This window comes from Gallus gallus, chromosome 1 (assembly GCF_016699485.2).
Source record: "Gallus gallus isolate bGalGal1 chromosome 1, bGalGal1.mat.broiler.GRCg7b, whole genome shotgun sequence".
NCBI lineage: Eukaryota > Metazoa > Chordata > Aves > Galliformes > Phasianidae > Gallus > Gallus gallus.
In genome coordinates this window covers 19,873,393-19,901,177 of record NC_052532.1, presented here as the reverse complement: position 1 = coordinate 19,901,177, position 27,785 = coordinate 19,873,393, and the positions used below count along the sequence as shown (strand labels likewise).

Sequence of the window (27,785 nt, the reverse complement as noted above, 5' to 3'; positions counted from 1 at the left end):
TCAAATTACACCACTGCACAACATATCAATTAATCCTACATAATGCTAAGCCTTCACTTAACTTGATTGTACAAGTATTTTTATGTTATTGTGCAGGCAGGCTGCTTGTCCAATGGAGTATCAAAAGACATTGTGTGAGCAATGTTTGAGGTTGAGGAAAGTATCTGGGAGGTATGTGTGTCAGCTGCTCTGGGGGACATGTTTATGGATGTGATTATGTCAGAATTAGCCTGTTTATAGGTTCTGATCTGGTAAATTGCCTGTGAGGTCAGACAGTTAGATTCCTCTCCTTCCCCTGTTCTCAGTGCTTGGGCTCTAACTTACTTTAGCTCTGATCCACCACTGTGGTTTTTGTCTTTTCCTTTTTGCATCTGGTCATCTGTTAAGACAGAGCTCAGCAGGCAATTTTCATGCCTGCTTCTGCCAGTTTTGTGCCCTCAGGGACAGGAACACCTTTTTTTCTGTGTCTGTTTTACCAAATAATAGTAGTTCTTATATGCAATTTTTAAAGGAAACCTGCAGTTTCTCACTCCCATGCCTGTAGTTTGTAGTCTTCCCTTGCTATGTGAAGCTGATTTCATTCATGCTATGACTTCTTTTGTTGCTGTGGCTTTCATGTGCAAACTTTATTCCTTTGTACACTACTCTCTCTCCCAGCTTCCCATAAATCCCACCTCCAGTGCTCCGGTCACCCTACTGGTTAAAGTTTAGTAAAATAGGTGTAAGTTGTAGTTCAGTCTGAGGACTGTGTTACTTACTGAAGGACAGCAGAAATATTTCTGTTATCACTTAGACAGATGACCTAGCTCCTATGTCATCTCTCTTCTATACAAACAAGTGTTATCCTGTGGTTCCTTAGCACAGAATATATGAGTCAAGAATACACTCGCAATTGAAACTGAGAAGAGATTCAGCCAGCTCATTAAATGCAACTGCAACTACAGAGTGAAAAAATCCTCAAAATTAGCAGGTAACATTTTCTCACAACAGAGCTCATTGGCAATATTTCTAGACCCTATACAAAACAGGTTGTATCTCAGGCCTTTCTGCTTCTCTGCTTCATTTCATGTCTTGGTTGACTTCAAACATTGCTTCCGATGACAATTCTTAAAAGATCTATAAGTCTTATAATCTTTTCTTTAGTGTTTTTTTTTTTTTTTTTTTTAACCTTTTTCTTTTTTTCCCCTCATATATCCTTTATATATATATCTCCTTCCCTGGAGATATTCAAAAACTATCTGGACACAATCTTGACTAATGTGCTCTAGGGAATCTTACTTGAGTAGGAATGTTGTACCGGTAGTTTCTCAGAGGTTCCTTCCAATCTCAACCTTCTGTGATTTGGTGAATCTATGATTAAAAGCAACATCAACTTCTCCATCCTTCCGACTTAAGAAATGTATCCTTGTAATATACTAGGAAACAGTAGGTACTGAACTTGGAAAGACCAAAAAATGATGGAAATTAGAGCATATAGTGAGCTACTGACCATCTAGAGTGCAGGGAGATCTTAATAGTTAGTACGTATTATGCTCTTGACTGGTATCACCCACTCCATTGCACTGCAAGGAGATTCAGGAATGCACACAGTTTAATATATTTCTTATGGAACTGAACAGTTACAAGTTTATAAAGATCTGGGTGAATCCTGCTCCAAGATTTCTTGCGGTTCTGGGGCAGGTCAACAGATGATTGAAAATATTAGCTACTCCGCGGCAATACATATGCCACAGTGGCTGCCAACAGACTTACAAGATGAATGTAGTGGGTGCCGGTGAAGCCAGGTGCCCATCTGCCAGCATCAGTGGAAAATTCCCTGTTTAGTCATCCAGTACAGCCACCTAATTCCTCTGAAGCTAGATCTTTGTTTCAACAGACATCTCGAGCCATGTCCAACCAGTCAGAAGCTTCTGTCTGGCCTCTTCACATACTGAAGGCACTCAAATCTCAGAGGATGACCACAGACCCCACAGGTCATGCTCTTGTCTCCATTTTTAGCAGTTTATAATAAAAAATATCTTCCTGTTCTATTCTTTCCCTCTTCTAGCAGGAAGCTCTCAGTAATATGTAATATGGTTTGGTTTGGAGATCTGGCATTTTTTGACCAGAGAACAAATAAAACATATGAGTGGTGAGGATGAGAGGAGTCTCACCACAACTAAATGAAATAACCCACTTCATGTGCAGAAATCCATTCATGCTGGCTTCAATTCTCGTCCTGGGTGCAGTGGTTGGGTATCAGCATATTTTGCTAGATTTTCTTTTATGGAATGGTGGTAACACTGACAAAAAAACGACCTTCTTCCTCAGTCAGATATGCCCCTGATTATTGTAAATGAGTTGGGGATAACATTTGGATATGCCTGTGGATCCTGCACAATTATGAGATGTAAAAAAATACTGATGTTATAGGGAGTTAGTACGGGAGTTTTCTGTTAGGATGCCTTGAGCCTTAGCCCTTTCCCTAGGCTGTGTGTGTGTATAAAGAGCAGGGTGCTGTGAACACAGAGAGTCATGTAAGTCCTAGGAACAGCAGGACAACTTCTTAGTGGCCTCTACATATAACTAAGTTGTGCTGCAGAAACTCTCCCCCTACCCTCAAAGCTGTGTTGCAGTAATTACCATTTTATGCAGTTTTCTAGGGAGTTATCCACTGTACTGGAGAATTAGGGTGACCTATCTCCCACACTGCACTGTCTGAAATGGAGATAATGTTCGCAGCAGGGAGTGTGCTTAGCATCCTGGCCTCAGGAGGGAATTGTTGGGAAATATTGTGTCTGAATGTTTAGTTTTAACTTTCTAAAGACAGTTTTGCATAGCCTGGTTTTCTAGTATATAATGTTTTAGATTTGTTTTGCATTTTTTTTTTTTTTTAAGTTTTGATGAAAGTTTACTGTGTTGTATGTAGATCTTTGTAGCATCAGCCATCCAGTTCTGGCTCACACTGAATATCTGACAGCTCAGCTTAAAGAGATAGGAGTGTCCAGAATAATCTAAGGGGCTGGAATTAGATTTGGGACCTGGATTCTAAATTCCAATACATTACTTCAGAATTTCTGTCGTGAATATTTTGTACTAAAAATACTAAAAGCTAAAGCTAAGTACTAAAATACTAAAGCTATCAATATTGACTCCCATGGCTTGCTGTGGCTCTCTGTGGTTTTTTATTGGCTCTCTGTGGTTTTACATAAACTCATAGAGATACAAGCTTTGCCTACTCTTCCTTTTCTTTTTCTCTCTCTTTCTCTACTTAATTTTTTATTGCTCTTTATGCATGAACTTAAGGTCAAACTAAACATTTATTCACAGATGGTGTCTTGTGCATGTCGTTTTCAACACACACTATTGTGCAGAACTTTGAAGAAATGTAGTTCTGCTCCTTACATTATTTATGGCTTTCTCATGCAGAAAGGTGAGACACATCAAATGGTTCAACAATTGACTTTTATTTAATTGTATCAGCAAGAAGAGTCTATTCTTTTCTGTACTTTCTGTTTGCCAGTTCTCTGGTTTGCTTCTGGCTGGTTTTGATCTGTAAGGACACAGTGCTGTCTTACTGAAATTATATCTTACTCTGAGATAGTAGGTGAATTGGATCGGGTAAAGTAAAACATGATCTGCACGGTACTGTAAATCTCAAGCTGAATCAGAATGCAGTAGCTCCAACTGCCTTCAGTAGCTCTTTGATCTTCAGGGTCAATGCAGTGAAGAAGTTGTTATGTACCTAAATTACATGGATGTCATTTTTCCTTGAACATATTTTAAAGTATAAACACACACAAAGCAGTTTATTAAATTTTCTGCAGACCTGGAAGCTTGGAAAAAATACATGGAAATTTACTGTATGTGAATCAGAATTTTCATGATTTGTGGAAAGGTCAACAGACACAATGAAAGCATTAAAAATCTCAGGTGGTGCTTTTTCTAATAGACTCACAACGTTAAAAAACATGTAGGAAAAAAGGTTTCTTTGGTTCTTTCAGATTGAAACAACTTGCCTGCTAGCGATCACAAGACTGCAGCTAAACATTACCTTTGATATCTTACTCCCTACCCCCATCCTTACCATTCAGGATAGTACTATAATCACAATTGATTATATTTTATTTGAGACAAAACAATTTTTTTTTCCTGTGAATAAGTCCAGTGCTGTATCAGCTGGGAAAAACAGTTGTAATTAATCCACAACTGTACCTTTTCTCCCTTTTTTGCATCATGAGGAGGGCCCTGGACATGGGTCTGGCAGATGATGTGGCCTTCTGTGTGCCCCACTCATATATTTACTCCAGCCTCGACCACTGTGAATGTCCTCATGAGGGGAAAGAAGTACAAACTGACAGTGACTTTACGGCTCTGGCTCTGCAGCAGCTGATGAGTGGTCACAAAAGATGCTCCAAGCGATATGGTGGCAGCCACCAGCCTGCTGCCCCTCAGGACAGATGGCTGACTGCCTTGCTACCCTGCAGGGACTAAGGGCTGACTACACCTTGTGTGCCCTCAGGCACTTTGTTCCACATGTCCTTCAGGCTTGCTCTATCATGCTGTGACTGACCATGCAGATGTACAGGCTGACAGCAGGAGGACCATGTCTGCAGGAAACCCAAGATCTGCTTTTGTCCTGAAAAGAAGATGGTACAGATATAACAAACTTCCAGTTCTGTGGTAGATTTCTTGTTTACTTCTCTTAGGCTGGAGTTTACCAGCTGGTGGATATCACTGTAATACCTGCCATTCATTGTCTCCATTCTGCATATCCTACTATATCCATCTGTACTTCTTTCTTTATTTCAGAAGAACAAACACTTATACTTATAAATGTTTATTTTTCCAGCAGCCAAAAAACAAGACTTTAGCTAAATATGCTCACTAGTTTGTAGGGTTTTTTCTTTTACTCAAAAGGGAATGAAGGAGAACACAAGTGAAAAAAAGATAATATCTTGAATAGAGAATAAGTGTGATTTTATATTGCTTCATTTGAAAAATACTAAAAAAAAATAAAAAACTTGTGTTTATAGAACCTGTTAACCAATCTGACACTCATAACAATAATTTTAGTAATAACTATAATCATTACAGTATGAAATGAATAGAGGGAAAGAGGCTGTGCTAACAGTAATCACCGGTATAGACAATCACCAGAGCAAGTATCACTGAAGAAACTACTGTAACACTAAATTTGAATCAATAATGCATATTGTTTTGTACTCATATGTGAAAAGAGTGAAAGCAATTAATGCCATTGTTTCTAATCAGTGATCAACTATTTAAAAAGAAAAATGTGTCAAATAATTTTAAAATCTAAAATGTACTTTTGTGTCATAGGTTCCTGAACTTGTGATGAGTCTTTGCAGTATGCCCTTAGCTAGTGTATATAAATGTAACTCCACTGAAGTCAGTGGCATCCTGCTGTTTTAGCTCTGTGTCTAATTACCTTCAGTTTTGATAGCAAAGACTAGAAGACATCAGCAAATGTCTGATATTTCACTTCATCTTCCCTGACATATTTTTTTTTTGCATGTTGTTTGGCCTATTGGTTGTTGTGGTGAGGTAAAAGATTCAGAAAGACCTCTGGAATTAAGAAGTGAGAGACAGACTGTTGCAACCAAGTGGAAAATAATTGTAGTGGAGTAAAATAAATCTGAGAGAGTGTCATAGGACAAGAATTTCAATGCAATGTCAGAAGCACAAGTATACCATTCAAACAATGTAAATTTTCTGGGGGGGGGCATATTAGGAAGAACACATAAGTGTCTGAACTACTCCATGTATGTGGTGTGGTAGGACAGAGGTTAGGGCTAGATGGACTTTGCCAAATCACTACAACTGCACTGAAGGTTAGGAACATGTCTGGAGATATCTGGCTCTTTCTTCAGAATAGAGACTTGCTGGAGATTTTTGGTCTGAGGAAATAGCTGTTTCTAGTGCCCAGGAAGAATGGAAAGGATGCAGCACCTGACATTCAAACAGCTGCAAAAATTAAACTCTTTCAAAAGTTATACAGCGTTTGAGCAGTGGCCCTTAGGATAAAAATCTGGGGCTATGTTCTAAAGTTATTGCAAGGTGTCTAAGTACTTTTGCAGGTCATGTCCCAAAGGCTTTTGAAAATCATGCAAAGGGCCCTACAGTAAATAAAGCAATGTTGTACTTAGGTTTAGTTTGAAGCTGTAAGACCCACATAATAAGAAGTAAATGCCTTAGGGGAAGATTGTTTACTGACTAGTTCAATATGGTTAAATACAATCTTCATGCAAGAGTAATATGCACCCCAAATTATGAAGTATTCTATATTAAAGGAACATTAAATCTCTTACACAACTTCAACAATTTCATGTACTGGATGTTATATTTTTAATATAACTATTGATGAAGAAAAATTTGCAAAAAAGCTAAGCGTAAATAGCAAGTGTTTTGAGGCTACTTATTGGCACAACTAGGTTTTTATAAATATTCACAATGAATAATGAACATTCCAATCAGTTACATAATTGATGAAACAGAATCTGTTTGTTTCAGTGATCTCTATGATTTTTAGAGTTTCTTAGATCCCTATAATATTCAGTTGAGAATATCTTTATCAAAAAAAGATCTTCTATTAGCAGAGTTCTCTTTCTATAAGAGATTTACCACAGTGGGAGATGAATTAGATCCACTTGCACAAAAAAACCCACCAAATTCTATCACTATTTTTCTGTAATACAGAATATACAAGAGGTAGAAGTCAATGTGAGGAACTTCTGAGTGCAGGGCATTCTTACAAGTAGCTACTCATACAAAGTTGTAAGAGATACATTACAGTGAATAAATTATTTGTATAATAATACAAACAACAATAAAACATTAGCATTAACAATATTAACACAGCCTTATTTCTTCAGACATGTTAAATTCAAGTGTTTGGCAGCAGAATGTTTCTTTTTTTAGCAGCTTTCATAAGCAAACAAAATTGGCAAAGACTAGAATGGGAAACAAAGGTAAAATCTGTTGCTCAGGATTACTAAACAAATCAGTGACACAAGCCAGGAACAAGTTAGACAGCTTTCTGACTCATAGACTTCCCCCCCCCCCCCCCCCCCCCCCCCCAACTCTGCTGAAACAAAATCACAGGATGAACATCAAGTTAGTATTCATAAATTCACTATTAGCAAAATTTTGCTTAGATAAACACTTCTGTCCAACACCAGTTATGTATTCTAGTGGAAAAAAAAATCATTTTCCACTTATTTAAAATTAGAATTTCTTTATTGTGCTATTGTGCTTTATTGTGCTATTGAAAGTGCTGAAAATTATGCTAAAGGAGTTTATGCAAAAGGTAGTTTGAAAGCTTAGGCTGGTTAAATCAAAGATCACATTCATAGAAATTCATGTATTTATTATCTATCAGCAATCCCTCCAAGCCCATTAATGACTGAGCAGCTAGCTGGTCAAACAAAATGTACAATGAGGAAGTTTCTTTTAACTTCTCCTTAGTAGAAGCATGATATGGGTTTCTTTCACATATCTGGTTAATAATTCTTGCAAAATTTGTATAAGTGTGAGTCTATGACCTTTATCCCTCCCTCAAACTTGACTAAAACTGTGTATTGGCTTTAAAAGTCACTATGAACACTGAGACAGAAATTTGCCCAGACAACAGAATCACATCAAAATTATTTACTTGGTAAAACATGGCAGAAAGTAGATTGAGAAGGTCTTGTTTTGTTTTGACATTTTCACAATTTATGTCTTAGTTAGTGAATTATAAAAGTGTGGGGTATTACTTTCATGGAAGATTCTTATTTCATCTTACTCACACAATGAGAGATCTATGTGATTTTGGGTTTGGAAGTTATATCCAATGTGATTCAAATTCAGTTATTATATTATATAAAACACTGAATTATAATTAACTCATGACTACCAACAAAAGTATGAAAGAATTTAACAACTTTATTTTATGAGAAAGTGGCTTGACTGTGTTGTGAACAGTTAAGTAACTAAGAATGAAAAAAACAAATTTTCAGCTCAGTTTTCTGCTTATGTTTATAAATACATGTGAACTCTTGCCCAAAATATGGATGAAATATTTTCTTCACTTCTTTCATTTTCATTCTTTTCTGAATGTCTGGAATTTATCTTGGGACCAAATGTGCTAAAATAATGAGGGAATGATATTTGACTGGTATACAAGTCTGAGCCTTTACAAGAACACAGTGTGACAGTTCCAGTCTGAATTTGCCAAACCAAGACTTATTGGTCTCAAGTTCTAAAAAATATATAAAGTACTTGTGGTTTCCGCAGGTTTTTTTAATTATTATTTTTTATTTTTATTTATTTATTTTTATTTAATGGAGGTGATCTCATGAAATACAGCTGCTTTTGTAAAAAATGGGATCCCACAAAACACAGGAAAATGAGGACTAAATGCAATATGACATTTACTAGCAATAGACCTATTTGACAGAGAAACAGCCTATCAAGAAAAGGATCAAAAGAAGATCGGATGAAGTACCAAGAAAAGTAGCAGAGGAAACAATACTGTATTAGCAGAAAGGACAAGATGATCTGCCCAGTGGGCACTTCTAATTGTAACAATTCAAATTAAGATCTGCTGTTACTGAGAATGTCTGGAGTCATTGTGTTCCTTTAAACAAGACAAAGATGCTGCCAATTATGCTATGTATCCTCTTCAAGTTCCATGTTCTCTGAAAAATTGTATGACTTTCTTTGCTATTCTTGTAGAGAAACATGTTTCTCACTGCAAACCTCTTCTCTTCTCTTCTCTTCTCTTCTCTTCTCTTCTCTTCTCTTCTCTTCTCTTCTCTTCTCTTCTCTTCTCTTCTCTTCTCTTCTCTTCTCTTCTCTTCTCTTCTCTTCTCTTCTCTTCTCTTCTCTTCTCTTCTCTTCTCTTCTCCTTCTACTCAGCTTGATCAGTAGCTGATTTTGAAGATAGGGTGCTTTTATCCTTTAAAAATCTTTCTTTAACAATTAGATGCATTTAGCACTGAAGAAGTGCACTGATAAGGCTCTTCAATAGGAAGTATTAAATATTGATCACAAGCTGGATCCCAGCTAAGGATCTGTGAGCTGGCCTTTCTTTACTCTCGTATAACATTGCAAAAACATTCTCAGCAACCCAATGCCCCATCTCCTTAGAACTCTCATTCCCATGTACTAACCAACAGAGAAGATCCTGGCCGGAGCTACATAGCTCACAGTGTGTAGGGCTCATTGGATTTGCTTCCTCACACAACCAGTCAACCCCAGTTTGGTGTTTTTTTTTTTTTTTTTTTTTTTTTGGTCTGTGGCAGCTGCCCATTGGCAGGGACTTGTGATGAGGTACATATTACTCTGCTTTCTCTGCCTACACATGAGACATCTAAAGGGAGGCCTAGGTTGACACTGTAATCCTTAATGCAGGCATCAGCATCTTGTTTGAAAGTAAGTGTTTAAGTAGTGAACTGGCCTCAGGTTACGAACATCTCTGTTCCACTGCCTGTAGAAGAAATATCTATATGTCTACAGCTATCTCTATATTTCTGTCTCTGTCTCTCTAACTGAATTAGCTAATAAAAACACCTTTTGGAATATTTAAACTGAGAGAAATCTGGCCTTATTCTTACACTCAGCCTCCAGTGTACAACAATTTTAGATTACTATAAGAACATAAAGGTCAAAACGGGTATTCAGAAGTGCTAGTACAGCAGTTCAGAAACTTTATTTTACCTCTTCTCTGTGCCATCTAGGAAAAGGGTCATATGTACTCTGGGCCATGTACCAACACAGGGAATGTCCTACTGGAAGCACTTCTACCCCTTCATGCAAAACTTGCTCAACTGAAATAACTTTCTAAAGAGAAAAATGAGTGAAAAGTGAAAAGCTGATTTGCTTTCCCAAAGTATTATACGGAAAAAGAAACAGGTACTAAGTTTTCTCTAGGTATGTCTGTGCAGGAGGACATGGAGCAGTCAACTGGGAAATGGGAAGTGGGAACACAAAAATTAGATTAGTTGTGCAAAGATATTCCGATCACAAAGAAAGCATTTACTTATGAAGTGAGGACACTGCTGAAGCTTGAATTAAGGCTAAAGTAAATTTTACCAGTCTCTTGGCCACAGACATGCTATTAAAAACCTAAAAGTCTCATGTTAGCAATCAAGAGACTGTAATTTGCAGCACAAAATAAATTCATGAAATCATTATGAAACTTCAAAACAAGTTCTCATTCAGAGCCTCCAAATTGCCTTCAGTAACTTTATTTCCTTTACAAGGGATAGAAAACTGTAAGGCATTGAAGCAGAATAAAAACGATGAAGGTTTTTCAATGGACTCATTGTAGGAATAAAGAAAATAAACTATCAAACTGGCCTTTATTGTCAAGGTAAAGAGCTATTTCTGTGTTGGACATTTCTGCACTGATTTGTGAGACACACTGTCTCCATGTAAAGTTTACATCTATATCCTATTCACATTTTGGTACTGAATACAGAAAGAAAAAATAGGTTAAAATAACTGGGAATTATTCTCCAAAAAATTATGTCACCATTACCTCAGAGTAAATGTGTCTTTAGGTTTTTGTTGCTCCTTAAATAGCTTTTTTGTGCTGCTAGAGTTTAAGCACTGCTGGAACTCTGTCAATTCTTGACCTTATTTTTTTTTCTTGCCTAAGTAAGGAAAACTCCCAGCTGATTGTAAGAGTGCTCTGTTGCCATCACAAAAGATCCTCTTTTTTGGGAGTAAAACTGAATTTCCGGTGTGAGATCATCAGGTTCAAGAAAAGAAGAAAAAGAAATGTTCTTAAAAAATAACTGAAGCAGACAGAGGAGTAAGAATTGGGGATTGTCTGGCATGCAGTCAGATTGTCAGTCATGGAGAGGCATGAGCAACATGGGCTCTGCAGCTGCAGGCTGGAAAAAATTGGTGAGACTAAACAGTGAGCATTTATCAACAACTGGAAGCATTTAGACAAAGCGACTAATTTTTCATTGTTCTCTTTCATAATCGTTTTTTTTTCTTTCTTCTTTACTTTTCTTCAGTATGAATGGAAATTAGCATACAGAGTTCTCACCAGTCCTTCTGAAGGCTTTTTCTCTTCTCCAGCATTGACAAGGTAGAACTAATTGTGAACAAACAGATTATGGCCTGATTAAAACACTTGCCAGGCAGATTGCTTAATTTTAATGGGAAGAAGCTGGCACTGTTCTAAGGAGCTGGATCCTGGTGAGGAGCTGCTCCTCCTAGGCTCTGGACTCAGAGTGCTCTGGCAATAAAATGCTTCAGCCTCCAAAAATGTAAGGCCTTGGACTGGACTGTTTGGTTCCTGTCAGCTGCTCTGGGCTATATTTTTGTGACAGAAAAGCAGACCAGTCTCTTTTCCATGGGAATACAGTTTACTGCCATGAGAGACACTACAAAAGCAAAAGGGGGGGGGAGGAGCAGGGCAGATGAGCTGGGGCCTTGTGCTCTACACTTACTGCTGCAGCTTCTCCAAAGGAAGCGTATGGCAGAGCTGATACAATATTGGGGTAGAAAGAAGCATGTGAGTATTGATAAGACAGTTACTGGACCTGGGACATTGATACTAAGGATAAAATGTTTGAGTTTTGTTCTAATCAAGGGTATAAAGCACAGAGAGGTTTGTAATGTTACCACAGGATGTGGTAATTCTTGTCTCAAAGGTTTAAGAATGGTGAATGATTTCCTTTAGCAAGTGGGTAGTGCAGGCACAAATTTCTCCTATTCTCAGTATGTAATGGATGGCTGTTTCCTTTCTCTTGCTCATGAATTTAGTGACTATGAAAATCACATGGAGACAAAATGTCATCAAAAGTAGCGTGCCACTTGCTTACAGTAGAGACAGAAAATGATATATATGAGAGTTGTTCTGAAAGTAATGCCTTCTATTTTATTATTTTGCCCCATGGCAGCAGAGACAGATGTTGGTGAAATGACCCCATGGCAGAGGTTGAACCTTCCTGCCAATATCCCATTACATTTTGTTACCATACGACAGATGGCAGCAAAGGGGAAATCTGGCAAAGTGCTTTTTGTATCTGTTGTAGTTTCCATGAAAATATGTAGGAGGCCTTACGTCCAGAGCTACTTATGTATATGAAGATATACAAGTCAAGATCAGTCAACTGGGGGGATAAATATCTACAGAAGTTATTACCAATATGCTAACAAAAACAAACAAAAAACAAACAAACAAAACCAAACAAACAACAAACAAAAAACATAGTGTCAGAAAGCAAGATTTTCTTGATGAGCACAAGACTTAGTGACCTCGCTTTTTCACTATTTACAGACAGATCAGCTGAGGACCTGGGCCTTCATTTCTTTTACTTGTACATAACTCATTGCATAGAGAATTAACTAGGTGGCAGTAATCACTCAATGATCTCAGATATGCATTATAATCCTTACAATTTTTTTGTTATTCTAAAACTGAGGGAGGGAGGGAGAAGAAAAAAACTGAGCTCTTTAAAGAGTATCATGTCTTAACAATGCTCTGCAGCAGCTTATATAGCAGATTTATAGCTGTACAAAGAAAGAGTTCATGGATTCTGGTTCACGACGAAAGCTGCATATACACAGAGCCTTTAACTCTATGTGGTGTGAAGAACTGCTGAATTTACATAAAAGTACATTTAGTTCCCAAAATCTTAACAGAAAATTCATGTCTTCAGAGAATATTGTCCTGTTGCTTCATCCTCATTGATACATCAACATTCAGCTATTCTGTACATTCAACAGTGGCCACATAGGAATGAGTGGAAAACAAAAAGAAAGAGGGTGAACTCTGATGGTACTGACATGGAGTCATTCAGAAAATAGTACAATGATGTAGTGTAAAGCTTCTGTTTGTCAATATAAGTCTGCATCTCCTAAAAAGTAATTATGAAATCACTATAGATGTGAAAATTTGGCTCCAATTCATGTCAATAGAAACTGGGAAGATACAAATGAAAATTAAATATGAGCTGCAGGATTTTATTCATTATGCATATCCCATGAAAGATGCCCAAGTAGAAATGTAACTACATAAGGTTCTCACTTCAAAAGCTTTTGGAGGGAAGGTAGCATGTGGCTGAAGAAAAAACTCTGGGGATTGTTTCCTACTTAGTCCTGAGGTTCCACCTGAGTCTTAGTAGACTAATGACAGTTAAGAGACATATGTTTTCAAATAGCGTATGTGAATTGGTGCTGCAAAGCTCTTACCAGTTCTGTGGTGATTCTTAAGAATGTATTATTTGGGAGATATGAAAACAGAACATAGAAATATCATTCACTATACAAGTGGCAAACATTCACATTCTTCTAAAGAAATGTGAAAAAAAACCTTTATTTATATGAGAGCAATACCTTATATTCATGACCATACAACATATGAATGGAAGGAAGCTCAAAAAGCAGATCTCAGTAAGTCATTAATATTGAAAGCTCTCTCAATTAAATTATGATTATATTTTGGGACTCTTTCTGTAATATGAAACCATGGCATTCATTATTGTTTTCAGAAAAAAAGTGTACTTTTACTCCAAGCTCAATGGTACAATTCATGATTGGCTATCTCTCAACTAAAGAGTATGGAGTTGTGCCCAGTTTTGCTGATAGCAGATTTGACCAAGTTATCTGTGCATTGAAGCTCTTGGAGTTTTGGCTCAGAAACAGAGAAAGAAGGTGAATAAAAATATCTTGACTCTCTCAGCTGTGGAAAAAAATTCACTGGCATGCATCTATACGGAAAACGTATTATATCAGAATATTCACACAATTTGCAACATTGTCTTTTGAATGATGGTATTGTCAACTTTGCTAAGTAAATGCATGTTAAGAAACATTATTTTCATTCAATCTGCCATTGTGGATCATGTGTTCATTGACCTTTGATCATTTTTTTTCCCACATTTTTGTTCTCTCTAACTAGTTCTCTTCTATGTGAGAACAGCAAAGTAGTTGTTGTTATGAAAAAATATATATATCCTCTAAATAAAATTATGAAAACTATTTCAATTATCAATTATTTCAGTCTCAAGAGGAAAGTGAATCAGTGAGATTGCTTCTGAACATCTCTTTCTGTTTTGGTGCAAATATAAGACCCTTCAGATTGTGTGGTACCTTTCACTAGGAATAAAAGCAATGATTTAAAACAGGATGAAAATCCTAATAAAGGAAAATAGTCAAATGAATGTGTTTCTGCAAGATACATTTTTGCAAACAAAAACTTTAATAAGAAGTTAGGATTAACATTTAACTAATATTTAAATATTCCAAAATGTCTCTCATCTTACTCCATTATACTAATGACTGAAAAATATTACTATCAAAAATTTTAATCAAATGATACTATGTGTTTTAAGAGCATTAGTTAGTTTTATTGGAATATCCATGATTGTGAGAAAGGAGAGAAAATTGGACTAAATTCTGGAGTCACCTATATTAGATTGTTTTCTCTTCTGAATCTACTCTTTTTTTTTTTTTTTTTTTTTTTTTTGTATTTTGTATTTTGTTGCTGGAGCATTCAGAGATCCCTCGAGATTTCCATAATATCTGGATTTTATTGTCAGAAAGTAATATTACTAATATATTTGTACAACAAATTTTAACAAATTATTGAATGCAGAATAGCATTTTTCAAGAGAAACTAAGTACAGTCAGGAAGTTCTACGTCCATTAGTGATTCTGAAGTTATTATTTGAAGAAATAGTTGAACAAATTATTATTTATGATTTTTGAGAGAGAGGTGATGTCTAAGGAGGGATTTGGAAGAAAAATGGGTGAATGCCAGTGGCACTAGTTTGGAAATAATTTGCAGTTTATTATTCTGATCTCTGTGCACCAGGATTATAAATTTGTAAGTTACTGAGCTTCATATGAATTGTATACAAAACCTACAAACAAATCCTGCCACATAAAAAAAAACCCCAAACACATGGAAATTAAAAAGTATGATTCTTGATATTGCAAATCTCTCTCTCTGCATAGGTTTATTATATATATATTAAAAAAAAAAAAAGTTAAAATTGCATGATCATTTTCTAATATTTCCACAATACAGATTATTTAGTCCGGTAGTGAGGATTGCTGATTTATGTTCTTTATTTTCTCTCTATTCTGTCTGATCCAGCTTTTACTCCATCTAATCTATACCATATCATCCTTATCCATGGAGTAATGATTGCTCTCCTGTCTTGGGTCACTAATCAGTTTGGTTTGAATTTCTGTTTTATTTACCATTCCTCTGATTTTAGAAACATCTTCAAAAATGATAACCATTTATTCTTCATCAAATAAATATTCAAAAGTCACTATTTGGGATGAGGTGAAGAAGGAGAACCACTACCTGGAGTCCTTTGGAGCAAAAAACCCATGCTGAATCGACTTTTAACATGGGTAAGTCAGAATAAAGAAACACCTTTCCTTAAGCAGTAGCTCACTGTGTTCAAAAGAATGCTTGGAAGAGTGATATATTATTGCAGCCATCCGTACGCCATGGGTGCAAAGCTCTGTTTTCTGTCCTTGAGAAGAGTGGTTTACTCTCCCACTCTTTAGTACTTAGGCAGCAATCAGCAGGAAGAATTTAGTGGAGCTGCAACGTATTTCTGTATAGCTCAGCAGAAAAATGTTCTCTGCTCTGCGTTCCTTGAGACTGCTCAGATAAATTCTAATTGACAGGCTTCCAGAAGCAATGACCATTACATGTACATTCAGTACTACTCAAGTAAGAAATAGGACAATGTTACAGGTATTGTTGATAATGAAACAGGGCATATTTATCTTGTGGAGGTGCAATCAGCAGATCTCACCTGTTTTAATGAAGTCTTTAAATGTTTTGTACATTGGAGTAATGAGAAACCGTAATAAAAGAAAAAAAATGTTAGGTGTTCTAGGGAGTGATTACAAGAGTGGCTTATCCTGAGTATTGAGAGGGAAGTAATGGTAATAGAATCCATGAAACCAATAGAATGAAATGCTTGTAAAATGCAGTGATCACATCAGTTAGTTTTGTATACAAGATAGATTTTATTTTTGTCCTCCAAATGAAAATAAGAATATCAGTACAACATCTTAGTGCTAATTGGGCTCAGCTGCTAAACAGTTGGCTATATACATTCAACACTTAATATTATCCACTCTGTCAAAATACAGTAAATTCCATGGAATTAGCCAGTAATCTGGTACAATGACCTATTAAAATTTTTGCCTCAGTTTTATTTTACAAAATTTTAATTTTACAATGGCACATTTACTCTCAACTTCACCAGTATAATTCTTGCTGACAGTTCTACTTTCTTTCACTGTTTTATTGGTTTATTTTATTCTTGTTGTCAATCCTTATTGATTACAGTAAGAAGCACTTATTATTGGCATTTAAGTCATTAGTTTGCCAGGCGACTTTTTTCATTTATATTTTTAGAATTTGCAAGTACTGGGTACCTTGTTCTCTACAAGTATTTCATGCTTCTCTCATAACATGTAATTATATATAAAATGGGTACTGTTGAGCACAAAGAAGGTTTGTGGGTATACTTACCAGCATTGTACGACAGTTTCTTTATACCTTAACAATGGCAAAACTACATAGTAGTTCAGAGCTCACAGATTTAATGACTTTAAGTGGTTTTCAGTTAGAAATCTAAGAACAAGCTACTCACATTTTTATAATAAGTCTGAAGCTTTGAAAAGGAAAGTAACTAATGATTAGCCACACTATATCAGAGAAGAAAGAGATTTCCCTTTGTGGGAAGAATATTATAGTTACAGGGAAGAAATTAAGATTTAATAGTGCTCCTTGTTGAAAGACTATTTTTGGAAGCCTGCAGTCTAGAATATAAAAATCACTGCTATAAATATTATACTGTTTAATCTGTAACATGTAAAGAAGGAAAACACTTTCATCCCGCTGTCTAGGCAATTAGACACACCTCCTCAATGCACTCAGTAAGAGAAATTGTGCTTTTTATTTTCCACTAATTTATCTGCTAATTCCCATTGCTTTGTACTCTGAAAAAGTTCTAGAGTTTTTTTCCCTTTATTCTTTCAAGAGTACATAGAAAATCAGGTTTATAAACAACAACAAAAACAACTAACTCTCCCACCCCTTTCAGAGATATTACACAGTGTAGGCATTTTGCTTAACAGGCAAAAATTAGCTTCACTGGCAAATTTTAGTGAATAAAATCTAAAGGGATAAGTTAGGAGCTATTATTTCCTATCACTTACCATAACTTTTTGGTCTGTAGGTTTAATGGTACTTTAACTAGTACCATTGTTGGATGTAATTTTTATGATCATGATACTCATCAGAAACACCAAACTGATTACAGCCTCCCGTCAAAACAAAACAAAACAAAACAAAACAAAAACCTACTAAGTAAAGTACCAATTAACAGAGGAGCAGAGTAAACAGTTCTACCATTATTGGCCTTGGTATACTAAGAGCTTAGCAACTATCAGTCTTTTACATGCATTAGAGTTGTAGAGAGTTTTTAGGAGAAAAAACAATGAGACTGGAAAAATGAGATGATTGTAGGTAGGTGATGGACTCTCACTCAATCACGAAGCATTTCTGAGAGATATTAAAAATATGTGGAATAAGGTACATACCCTGAAGGTTTCATATGCTATAATCTAATGACTATAAAACCTCTGTCCCACTGTGTGTTTGTTGTCAGAGCCAAAGGGTTTTGTGAACATTGCTAGGAAGAGATGAATGCCCAAGTGAGGTCATATCAATTTGGGAGTAAGAAAGAACACATGATGTATTAAACATGAGATTTTTTCTGTTACATACTGAGTTCCGCATACAAGGCAAGAAATCAGAGTATGAACATTTCTTCTTTTGGTTCCCCTGGGACATCTGTGAGAAGGATGAATTAACAGCTTTCTCTTTGCAAGACATGTCTCAAGTACACTTCTTGTTCCTACTTGTGTTTGAGATTTCCTTGCACTGGCAGGTTTTCACTCCAAATTTCTGCCCTGCTACATAGTTGTGCAACACACTTCTACTCAATTTTCTTATAAAAATTCTGTACAGTATAAAATGGCAGGCATTTACATATTATGTCTGGTCTACTAATATTTTGGTACTATAGATCTGTTTGCAAGGAGTTATATTCATACATCTTGCCTTTTTTTCTTTACTTTAAGTTAATAGGCTTAATCCCATGGGGTAACAATAACTTCCTTCCTTCCTTCCTTCCTTCCTTCCTTCCTTCCTTCCTTCCTTCCTTCCTTCCTTCCTTCCTTCCTTCCTTCCTTCCTTCCTTCCTTCCTTCCTTCCTTCCTTCCTTCCTTCCTTCCTTCCTTCCTTCCTTCCTTCCTTCCTTCCTTCCTTCCTTCCTTCCTTCCTTCTTTCCTTCCTTCTTTCTTTCCTTCCTTCTTTCTTTCCTTCCTTCTTTCTTTCTTTCCTTCCTTCTTTCTTTCTTTCTTTCTTTCTTTCTTTCTTTCTTTCTTTCTTTCTTTCTTTCTTTCTTTCTTTCTTTCTTTCTTTCTTTCTTTCTTTCTTTCTTTCTTTCTTTCTTTCTTTCTTTCTTTCTTTCTTTCTTTCTTTCTTTCTTTCTCTCTTTCTCTCTTTCTCTCTTTCTCTCTTTCTTTCCTTCCTTCCTTCCTTCCTTCCTTCCTTCCTTCCTTCCTTCCTTCCTTCCTTCCTTCCTTCCTTCCTTCCTTCCTTCCTTCCTTCCTTCCTTCCTTCCTTCCTCCCTTCTTTCCTTCTTTCCTTCTTTCCTTCCTTCTTTCTTTCTTTCAACTTCAGTGACTCTTGTCCCTCTCTGGTATTTTACTCTTTGGTATATTTACACGTAATAGTCATATTCTTTCCGATTTTCATTTTGCTAGGCAAGAGAAATCAGATTCTCTTAACTCTCCAAAGGTTCTTCATTGCCATTTTCATTCTAGAAGCCCACTTCTGTACTTTCCCTGCTCATTTTTTCCCAAAATGTCCCAAAGAGGTTGGGACTGGGTGCTGTCCTGCATCCAAGGAAGCTTTCAGCAGTGTTTGATGAGACATGCCACCGTCTCAGGCAGAGAAATACTTCCTACTTGAACAATGGCTGACAGTTTCATACAGACATTTCATAAAGCCAGGTGAACTTGATCAGACTTTGGCTTCCCAGCCTTGCCTTACTGCTTAACCTTGTGTGCTGTATTAACAAGGGTGTGCTTTGAAAATATAAGGAGCCTTGGGGTCTGTCTTACATCATAAATTTGGATGTGCTAAAATTTTCATATCCAGCATATGAGCTCACAAAAGAAATAAATGACTTTCTAAATGTACCATCTCACAACAGAGGAGCAGTCAATATTTAGAGCATTTTCATCTGTATTGGAAATGTCAGGCTGTATCCAAAGTCAGCAGTAGCTGGGTAAGAATATTACTGATGGAAGTCACAAATCGGCAGGCGTCCAGAATTTCTGACCTCTGTTAGTAGTGACAATCTGGCTTACCTTTGAATAATGAAACACCTATTATGCAAGTATGACAAGCCCAGTGACCAAAACATTTATGACACAAGTCCCAGTTAACAATACTTTTTATTGCATTAGCAAAATACTAGCGTATAAAGTCACTTATCTTTTTAAGAATGTGTAAGTACAAAATAAATTATTCATGTAGGACTTAGCTGAATTGCTTCTGATTCAGTTTTTTAAAGTCTGAAAAACATGTTTGGACATGCATGAGAAAATAAATCCTTGAAACAGCATTTACTTTGGAAATAACCACATAAATTGAGATCAGAATGACTCTGGGATTCAGCTGAGTAACATTAAAGCATCCCATCAACAGGAATTAAAAAATCCAAGCTGAGATCAACTTGCTGACCTGATGAAAACTGAAATGTGCAATGTTGATTTGGTATAATGGCAGCAGCCTTATGCAGTTAATTGCAAAACTAAATATATTTATTACACCCATGAGTATTTCTGCTGTCCTTAAAAATTCTCAAAATTTTGGTATGTGAAAGCCAACCTGGAAAAAAAGATAACTTACAAAACGTCAGCATTCCTAGGTGCATATTGGTGTGTCTATAAAATATAGGATATAAACTGAAATTATAATTATTATAATCCTATTGGAGTCATATTAGATATTTTTGTATATGTAAAATCTGCATTTTTTGCACAATTTTACATTACAAAAATAAAACAATGTATGGTAGAAGGCAAAAGAAGAAACTGAGATGACAGAAAAAATGAGAATATGTATCTAGACAAATAATTTCAATACTACCTATGTTCTTATTTACATGAAGAAGTAAAAAAAAAAGGCCTTAAATATAATTCACGTAGTGCTGATTATTAGGTACATTAAAGGACAGTGCAAGCTTAAAGTGATGCATGGATTGTACATTGATTACTAAAATCAAAAATGTAGATCTGAAAGTCCTTGATTAGTTGTTCTTTTGCTTTGAAGTATCCTCCTTTTTAAATATCCTTAGCAATTATCATAGAGGCACAGAATAGTAAAAATCTTGAATTATTAGTTCATGCCTGAGCATTCATAAAATAAATGGGTTTGATTCCTCCTCACATAACTCTAAAGGCAATATTTCCTTGCTGACTTACAAGTGTCTGGTGTCATTTGAAACGTCCTGAAATATCCAAGGCAGTACTGAGAGGACCACCGTGTCTTTCTAGGACATTGTACAGTAAGATAGGAAGTATGCTGTAGTACAGATGAAATGACACTAGACACCTTTGTGTCGAAAAATGTGTAGACACTAGGTTGAAGTTTTATGTGTGATTTACACCCTCTGAAGTAATGGACAAAAGACAGATAAGAGACCCTACATTATCTAGCATTGTTTTAGAAGAATATGTTTAAACAATGGAATCTTCCTTTAGTTTAATCCTAAAAATGGGTATCTAGTTCTATTGTATGGTGCCATGGGATATCCTAACTGGCCTCTACACAACACCTAGGAAGACATGTTTCTTCGTAAATCCTATGTCATTGTGTCAAAGCCATGTGGCTTTCCTAGACACCCTATCAAATCTCAAACAGCATTGGTTGTTTATGTTCAGGCAACTGAGTCACGCATGGCACCAACTGCGGGGAAGATGGATGCCTTCCTGGAGAAAGCTGCGTACCCCAGGGGACAACTTAACATATTAGAAGTTTCAGATAAAAGTTGATTCCTAAGCTTGATGTTAGTGTCCAAATAGCTCTCTGCACATTCATTGAGGACAAGTAGACTTGACTATTTATGGGTATCTCTTAAAACAAGATAAATTGCGTCCTGAAAGAGGCTGATAATATGAAAGTCCTTCATATAGCTATCTTGCAGATATCTCTATAACAGATATTTATATTTGACCAGATGAATCCCACAGTGTTTGAAAAGATCCATCAGACAACATTCAAGTTCCTGTGAACTTTTAAGATGATGGTGGCTGTATCACTACCGTTATGCCCTTGCTATTCTCCAAAACTGTTTCTGTTTATTAGATAGAGCAAAGTTTCTAGCCAAGCTTGGCCTGAGACAGTTTGCTTGCATAGCTCCTACACCCTGAGCAGATGTCTAATATAGCTGTTGAAACAAAGACAATATAGGTTTATACACCAGACTCCTAGCTCCAGCAGTAAAACACATCAACACCTCTAACTATAATTAAGGCAATCAAGAGTTCCAAACAGTGCAGCCTGGATTGTTCATTTATTTTATCTTCTTCTTTTTTCTTCATATGAAGAGCTATGGCAGCCCATAAATTGAGTTTTTTTCTGTTTGTTAGAATGAATTTATGTATTCATCACACTATTTTGATGTATTCTCTTTCAAACCAGTAAAACTAAGAGACATTCTCAAAAAATAAACATCATGAGCAAGGTAAGTTATTTCAACACTGATTTAGAATCACTGAGCTGTGTTTGTGCAAACTAAAGTGCAATTTTCTTTGTTGTCTGTACCAAGAATTTATGAGGCTGCTTCAAGACAATAATCAATAGTGGAAGAGGCACTCTTTGGGACCAGAAATCTAGCTTAGATCTTTGTGCTATGTTACAGAATATATGTCATACACATACAGAAATAAATATATTTTGTTTAAAAATAAAGGAAGAAATCTCAGGTTTGTTGTAAAATACATCATACAAGGTTATAGTCAACTGATTGATAGACAAATGAATCAGTATTTGCAACTACTTTACATTTATTAAAAATAATTCTGTCACATACTTTATTATCTGAATAATCTCCAGGGTACAGCTAAGGGCAGTGCAAGCTTTATTCCTGCATAAAATTATTATAATATACATTTTTATATATAGTGCTACCATTTTGTGAGTATGCTACTCACACTCTTAAATATTGTCAATATGGACTGTTAAAAGACAGATAATAAATTCCTTTACCTGTTGGAGGGGAGAGTCACATTATTTTTTATATCCACTCATGCAGTTTTCTTTGGTTGATATGAGACCTAAACAGGAAACACGCATTTAAATCTACATTTTTGAATGCTGAGAGTTTGGAAGCAACCATAACCAGATATAATATAAAGAATTATATAGTCACAGATGGCATTAGGATATATTTTTGAAATATGATATTGCTAGCTTGATAGAATATTTTTTTTTCTAATAAATGTATTTGCATTTTCCCTTCTTTTTCAAGAAGAAAAGGTGAGTCTTATCCAGTTCTTCAAAGGTAATCTTGTAGATCTACAATTTTTATTACGAACCTAGATTTTCTAGAAGATAGTTCTAGCAACTTTAATGGAGAGACTTCCCTTTAAACTTTCAAGCTCTGACCTTATCTTCATCATCATCATGTCAGAATTAGGCATTCACTGATCATAATGATTGTGTCAGTGTTTCCTGTATTATTTCCTGGAATCTGCCTTTAATACAGTGCTGCTATAACTAAGTAATGTTTACCTTTTAATTCAGAAGCTGAAGTATGTTAGATGTGTTAGGAGGACGTTTGCAAGATCTAGGTCTTAAATTTGAATCTTTATGGCTCAGTGTCCACTGTGGTGGGTTGACCTCACTACAAGAGAGTCCACTGCTTTCCACTGTGGGCCTGTCACTACAAGAAAGACATTGAGACCCTGAAGTGTGTCCAGAGAAGGACAACAAAGCTGGTGAGGGGTCTGGAGCTCAAGCCTTTTGAGGAGCAGCTGAGGGAACTGAGATTGTTTAGTCTGAAGAAGAGAAGGCTCAGGGGAGATCTTTTCACTCTCTACAACTACCTGAAGGGAGACTGTGGGGAGAAGGAGGTCAGCCTCTTCTCCCACGTAACTAGCAATAGGAAATGATCTCAAGTTGCACCAGGGAAGATTCAGGTTGGATGTTAGGAAGAATTTATTCTCTTAATGAGTGGCCAGGCACTGCAACAGGTTGCCAGGGAGGTAGTTGGTGAAATCACTGTCCCTGGAGGTGTTCAAGAAATGTTTAGATTTTGTTTTAGAAACAAGTTTAGATTTTGTACTGAGGGACATGGTTTAGTGGGAAATATTGGTGATAGGTGAATGGTTGGACTAGGAGGTCTTTTCTAACCATGGTGATTCTATGATTCTACGATTCTAGGATTCTATGACTTTGGCTGTCTACCAGTCCTAGCTTCTGTCCCAACACCTTCCACATAAGAATAAGGGAAAAATAAGATGAAAATGTTTATGGGTCAAGATGACAAGATGAAGAGAGGGAGATCTCTTACCAGTTACTGTCATATTATGATGGTCAAAATCAACTTGGGATAATACTAATGATAGTAATAATATATATATATATGTATATATATATATATATATGCCAATTAAAATTGATTTGGATAGCAAGAAAAAAAAAAAGAGACAAAAATCAAAAAACCCTTACGCTTCTCACCTTGCAACCGAATTTTTCTCAGTCTAGGTTAACAGTTTCATTCCCAGTCCCTCTACTTCCCCACTTCAAGTAGTGCAGGGAAGGTGAAGATTAAGAGTTCCTCTCTGCTGTTCCTATGTTTTCACACTTCCTTCTCATTTCTCTGTCTCACAATTGTTCTGTAGTATTTTCTATCCCATTTTAAGAGCATTTTTTGAGTGCCACCATCTTGTCTGAGAAACTCAGCTGTGGGTCCATTGGAACTGGTTGGAACTGGCTGTGTTCAGTATGGAGCAACCGCAATTTCTTCTCACAGAAGCTATAGATAGACACACAGTACTTAAACAGATAAACATGAGACAAATATAAATTAAAAAGGTACTGAAAAAAACTTCAAATGTTGCTCCAGCATAGTAGCCAAAAGTTGGTCTGATTTACAATCCATCCTGAAAAGGCGTCTGAAACATGTTTTGCTTTAGAAAGTTATTTCGGATGGCTGTGCAAAGCCTATGAAGAAAAAAATAACTTAGCTCTTAAATATCAAGATGGAATGTGTTCTCAGCAAAGTCTTAAAGCAAATGTCCTCTCCTTTTGCACCATCTCAATTGCTTACATACTTTTAGGTAGTCATACTGAGGTTCTGAAATCTTTTACCAAAGCAAGTAGAAGTAAGTGATAAACATTTGAAAACTGTATTTCCTGTGGAGGAAATCAGGGGTGTCATGCTCAAATCACATATAAAAATATTTGATTGAAAAATCCCATATAATTTTTAATCCTAAGCGATGAATGTTACTTCAGTATGACTTGCTTATTTTACTCTACTGAATCCCAAATTTTTTTTTAATAGTCAAAGGGTTACAAAAACCACTCAGAGTTGCCTTGTAGAAATTAGAAGTGTCACCATTCTGGGAAATCTAAATATTTAATCAATTCAGTTTATAAGGGTTGAAACACAGAGGAGTATATTCAAAATTAATGAATATTATCCACTCAGAAAGGGAGATCTGTGGAGCGTAAAACAAGGAAGTGTCCAAACTTTCATGCAACTAAATCATAAATCATGTGCCCAGACCCCTGACAAAGTGTTCTAGCAAACTGTTAGTTCACAAAGAAATAAAATATATTTTGAGATATATAGAATTTCTCATGACTTAATATGTTTCCAAGACACACATTTATGACAGAAAAATTGGGGTTTTGAAATAGTTGGATACATATGCCATTCATGATACAAGGGCTGCTTGAAAAGTAATGCCTCCTATTTTATTATGGTGGCCCAGAATGTCAGAGGCAGATATTGTTAGTATGGAAGCAGAGACTGAACCTTCTTGCTAATATTTCATTACAGACAGATGGCAGCAGAAGGGTAGTCTGACAAAATGTTTCATGGAAGTGTGTATGAAGAAAAGGTGTGCCACTGAATTCCTCCATGCAGAAAAAATTGCACCCACTGACAATTGTTAATACTTGCTGGACATTTATGGAGACCCAACAGTAGATGTGAGCACAGAGAGACAGTGTGTGGTGTGTTTCAGCAGTGGCAACAGTGGGCCACCTCCATTGATGCAGATCTTTACGAATATGGCATGCAGGCTCTTGTTCATTGGCTGGTGAAAATGCATAGCTAATGGTAGTGACCATGTTGAGAAATAGTGTTTTGTAGCTGATAAATTGCTCTATCAAACAGTGCTCTTCTGCAAATAGTCTTCTTTGTATCCATAGTAGTTTCCATGGAAATGTATAGGAGGCATTACTTTAGGAGCGGCATACATAAAATAATGAGGTTTTTTTTTTTTTTTTTCCCATAAGAGCATTTAATTTGATGAGAAAATGCAATGTAGCTCATATGTAACCTTTGAAGTTGGATCAAACAGCAGCTGTAAACCCTTCCAAACAGCTGCAGCTTCATTCAGGGCTTAATGGAACATGAATCACAACTCTCCATTTAAGCCTCTTCCACAACATAGAAGTGACAGAACAGCCTGGCATTAGTCTGAGGTAAAAGAGAAATTAGGATAGATATAGACAGCAATTACACTTGTGAAGGAAGTTATCTCTGTGCTTTCAACCTTTGGGTTGAAAGATTACAGACAAAATCATCTCATTCTTCAGAACCTCTGCTTGAATCCATATGTAGTTATCATATTTTTCTGTATGCTGTAGTGTACACATCCACTTAAAACAGGTTGAGGTGTGATCCAATGCCCTCCATAAGGGCAATAGGAGTTTCTCATCAACACTGCTACCATCCAAGGCTGATATGCATCGGAAGCATTCCTTAGTATTTCTGCAAACTACAGTTATTTGCCTAAATCTCAAGGGTTGAGATTAAAAATAAATAAATAAATTACTGTGACAGAAAATGAAATAAAAAAATTAAAAAAATAATAGCAAAGATAGTAACTATTACTGACTATCTCTCCCCAGTTTTATTGTTCAGTATAATGCCATATGTTATGGAATATCCCTTTTGTCAGTTTGGGTCAGCTGCTCTGCTTCTGTTCCCTCCCACTTCCTGCCATCTCAGCCCCCTCACTGACAGTAAGAGAAGCTGGAACATCCTTGGCTCTGTGCAGCGCTACTCAAGAACAGCTAATACAATGGTGTCCTATCAACATTGTTTTTCTCTTAAAGTGAAAATGTGGCATCATACCAGCCACCATGAAGAGAATCAACTCTATCCCACATGAAACCAGGACAACTATCCAGATTTCCATAGAAGCCTGGAAAAGTTTTAGATCTTGGGCAGAGGGAATGCTTCCTCTACCTTTCCTGAGGTTTTTTTTGTTTTGTTTTGTTTTGTTTTCCATAGATGATAACATTTGAATTCCCATCTTTGGTACCATGTAGATAAGAGGCTCCACGCTGGCTCTTGCCCTGAGGTCTGCAGTCCTGCCTTTTGTAGTAAGAATAGAGAATTTCTATTCTCTTGGAAATTCCTTCTTTTTTTTTAATAGGAGCATTAAGAATGGTTAGACTGATGTGCAAAAGGTGCATTACTTCTATACAAAGTCATTGGAAGCAGGCTGTAGGTAGGTTATACCTATTTTAACAGAGTATAGTTCAAAGCAATTGTATCTGTAGAGTGAGCCAGGTGTTGCTATGATCCCAGCATCTACCTTTATGAGTTTTGTAATGCTTTCCTTACGATTGGCTCTACTCTGGCTCCATTGACTGAATCCACATTAACAGTGGGGTTGCAACTATATTCTCTCCAGGAGTGCATAATTTGGCTTATTCCTTTTTCAAGGAATACTATATCATTTAGCGTGCTCCAAATCTGCTCTGCCATGCAACCCGTGCCCAGTAAAAGGAATGACTGAGAAACTCTTCAAACATGAATTCCTGATCTGACTAAAATGCTAGCTAATGTAACATCTTAATCACCTTAATCACAGAGAACTAGGATAGGTGGCTTGTGTTGCTTCTGAAGGGCTTCAGGATGTCAACCTGGCATGATTCAGTTGCCTAAGTGAGGGCATCTAATGCCATTTGATTTGCCTTAGGAAGTCCTCTCTGTTCTTGAAACAGCAGTCTATTATGGCACTGACCTCCCATACACACTGCATCATATTTGGCAGCCCCATGTGGATGTTTTGCTACCAGAGGACATTTCAAAAGCCACTAGATATCTATCTATAGGCAACCAAATCAAGATCTTAAACTCTTATACTCTGATGTGTTTTGATTGCCCTTCCCCTCTTGTTCTGCAGACATGGGAGAATCAGTTCTGGATAAAGTAGCAGTAACTATACATACTAGTCTCATTCTATCTCAGCCTTCAGTTATGAAGATATTTACCTGAGTGCTGGGTGCTAAGTTTCTCTGTCTGAACATGGAGTTCATCTTCTTCTGAAAGAATTCCCATAGAGTTTGCTGTACTCAGATTAAAGATGCTTACATATGAGAAAAAAAAAATGAATTGGAATTTCTGATTTTTTTTTCCAGCAGCATGTGCAAAGATTGATTTTTTAATCATGAACAGCTGCATACACCCCAC

The 27,785-nt window shown here is 36.4% G+C and overlaps 1 long non-coding RNA gene across 1 annotated transcript in view; it reads right to left on the bottom strand.

The window, feature by feature from the left end:
- Window positions 1–4,531: 4,531 nt before the first annotated feature.
- Window positions 4,532–27,785, bottom strand: part of LOC107050120 — a 36,797-nt gene continuing 13,543 nt past the window's right edge. The window contains exons 2-3 of the long non-coding RNA XR_001462417.3: window positions 22,331–22,398; window positions 4,532–4,618 (exon numbers count right to left, since the gene is read on the bottom strand). This is a non-coding gene — a long non-coding RNA (uncharacterized LOC107050120). The remainder of the gene's footprint in view (window positions 4,619–22,330; window positions 22,399–27,785) is intronic.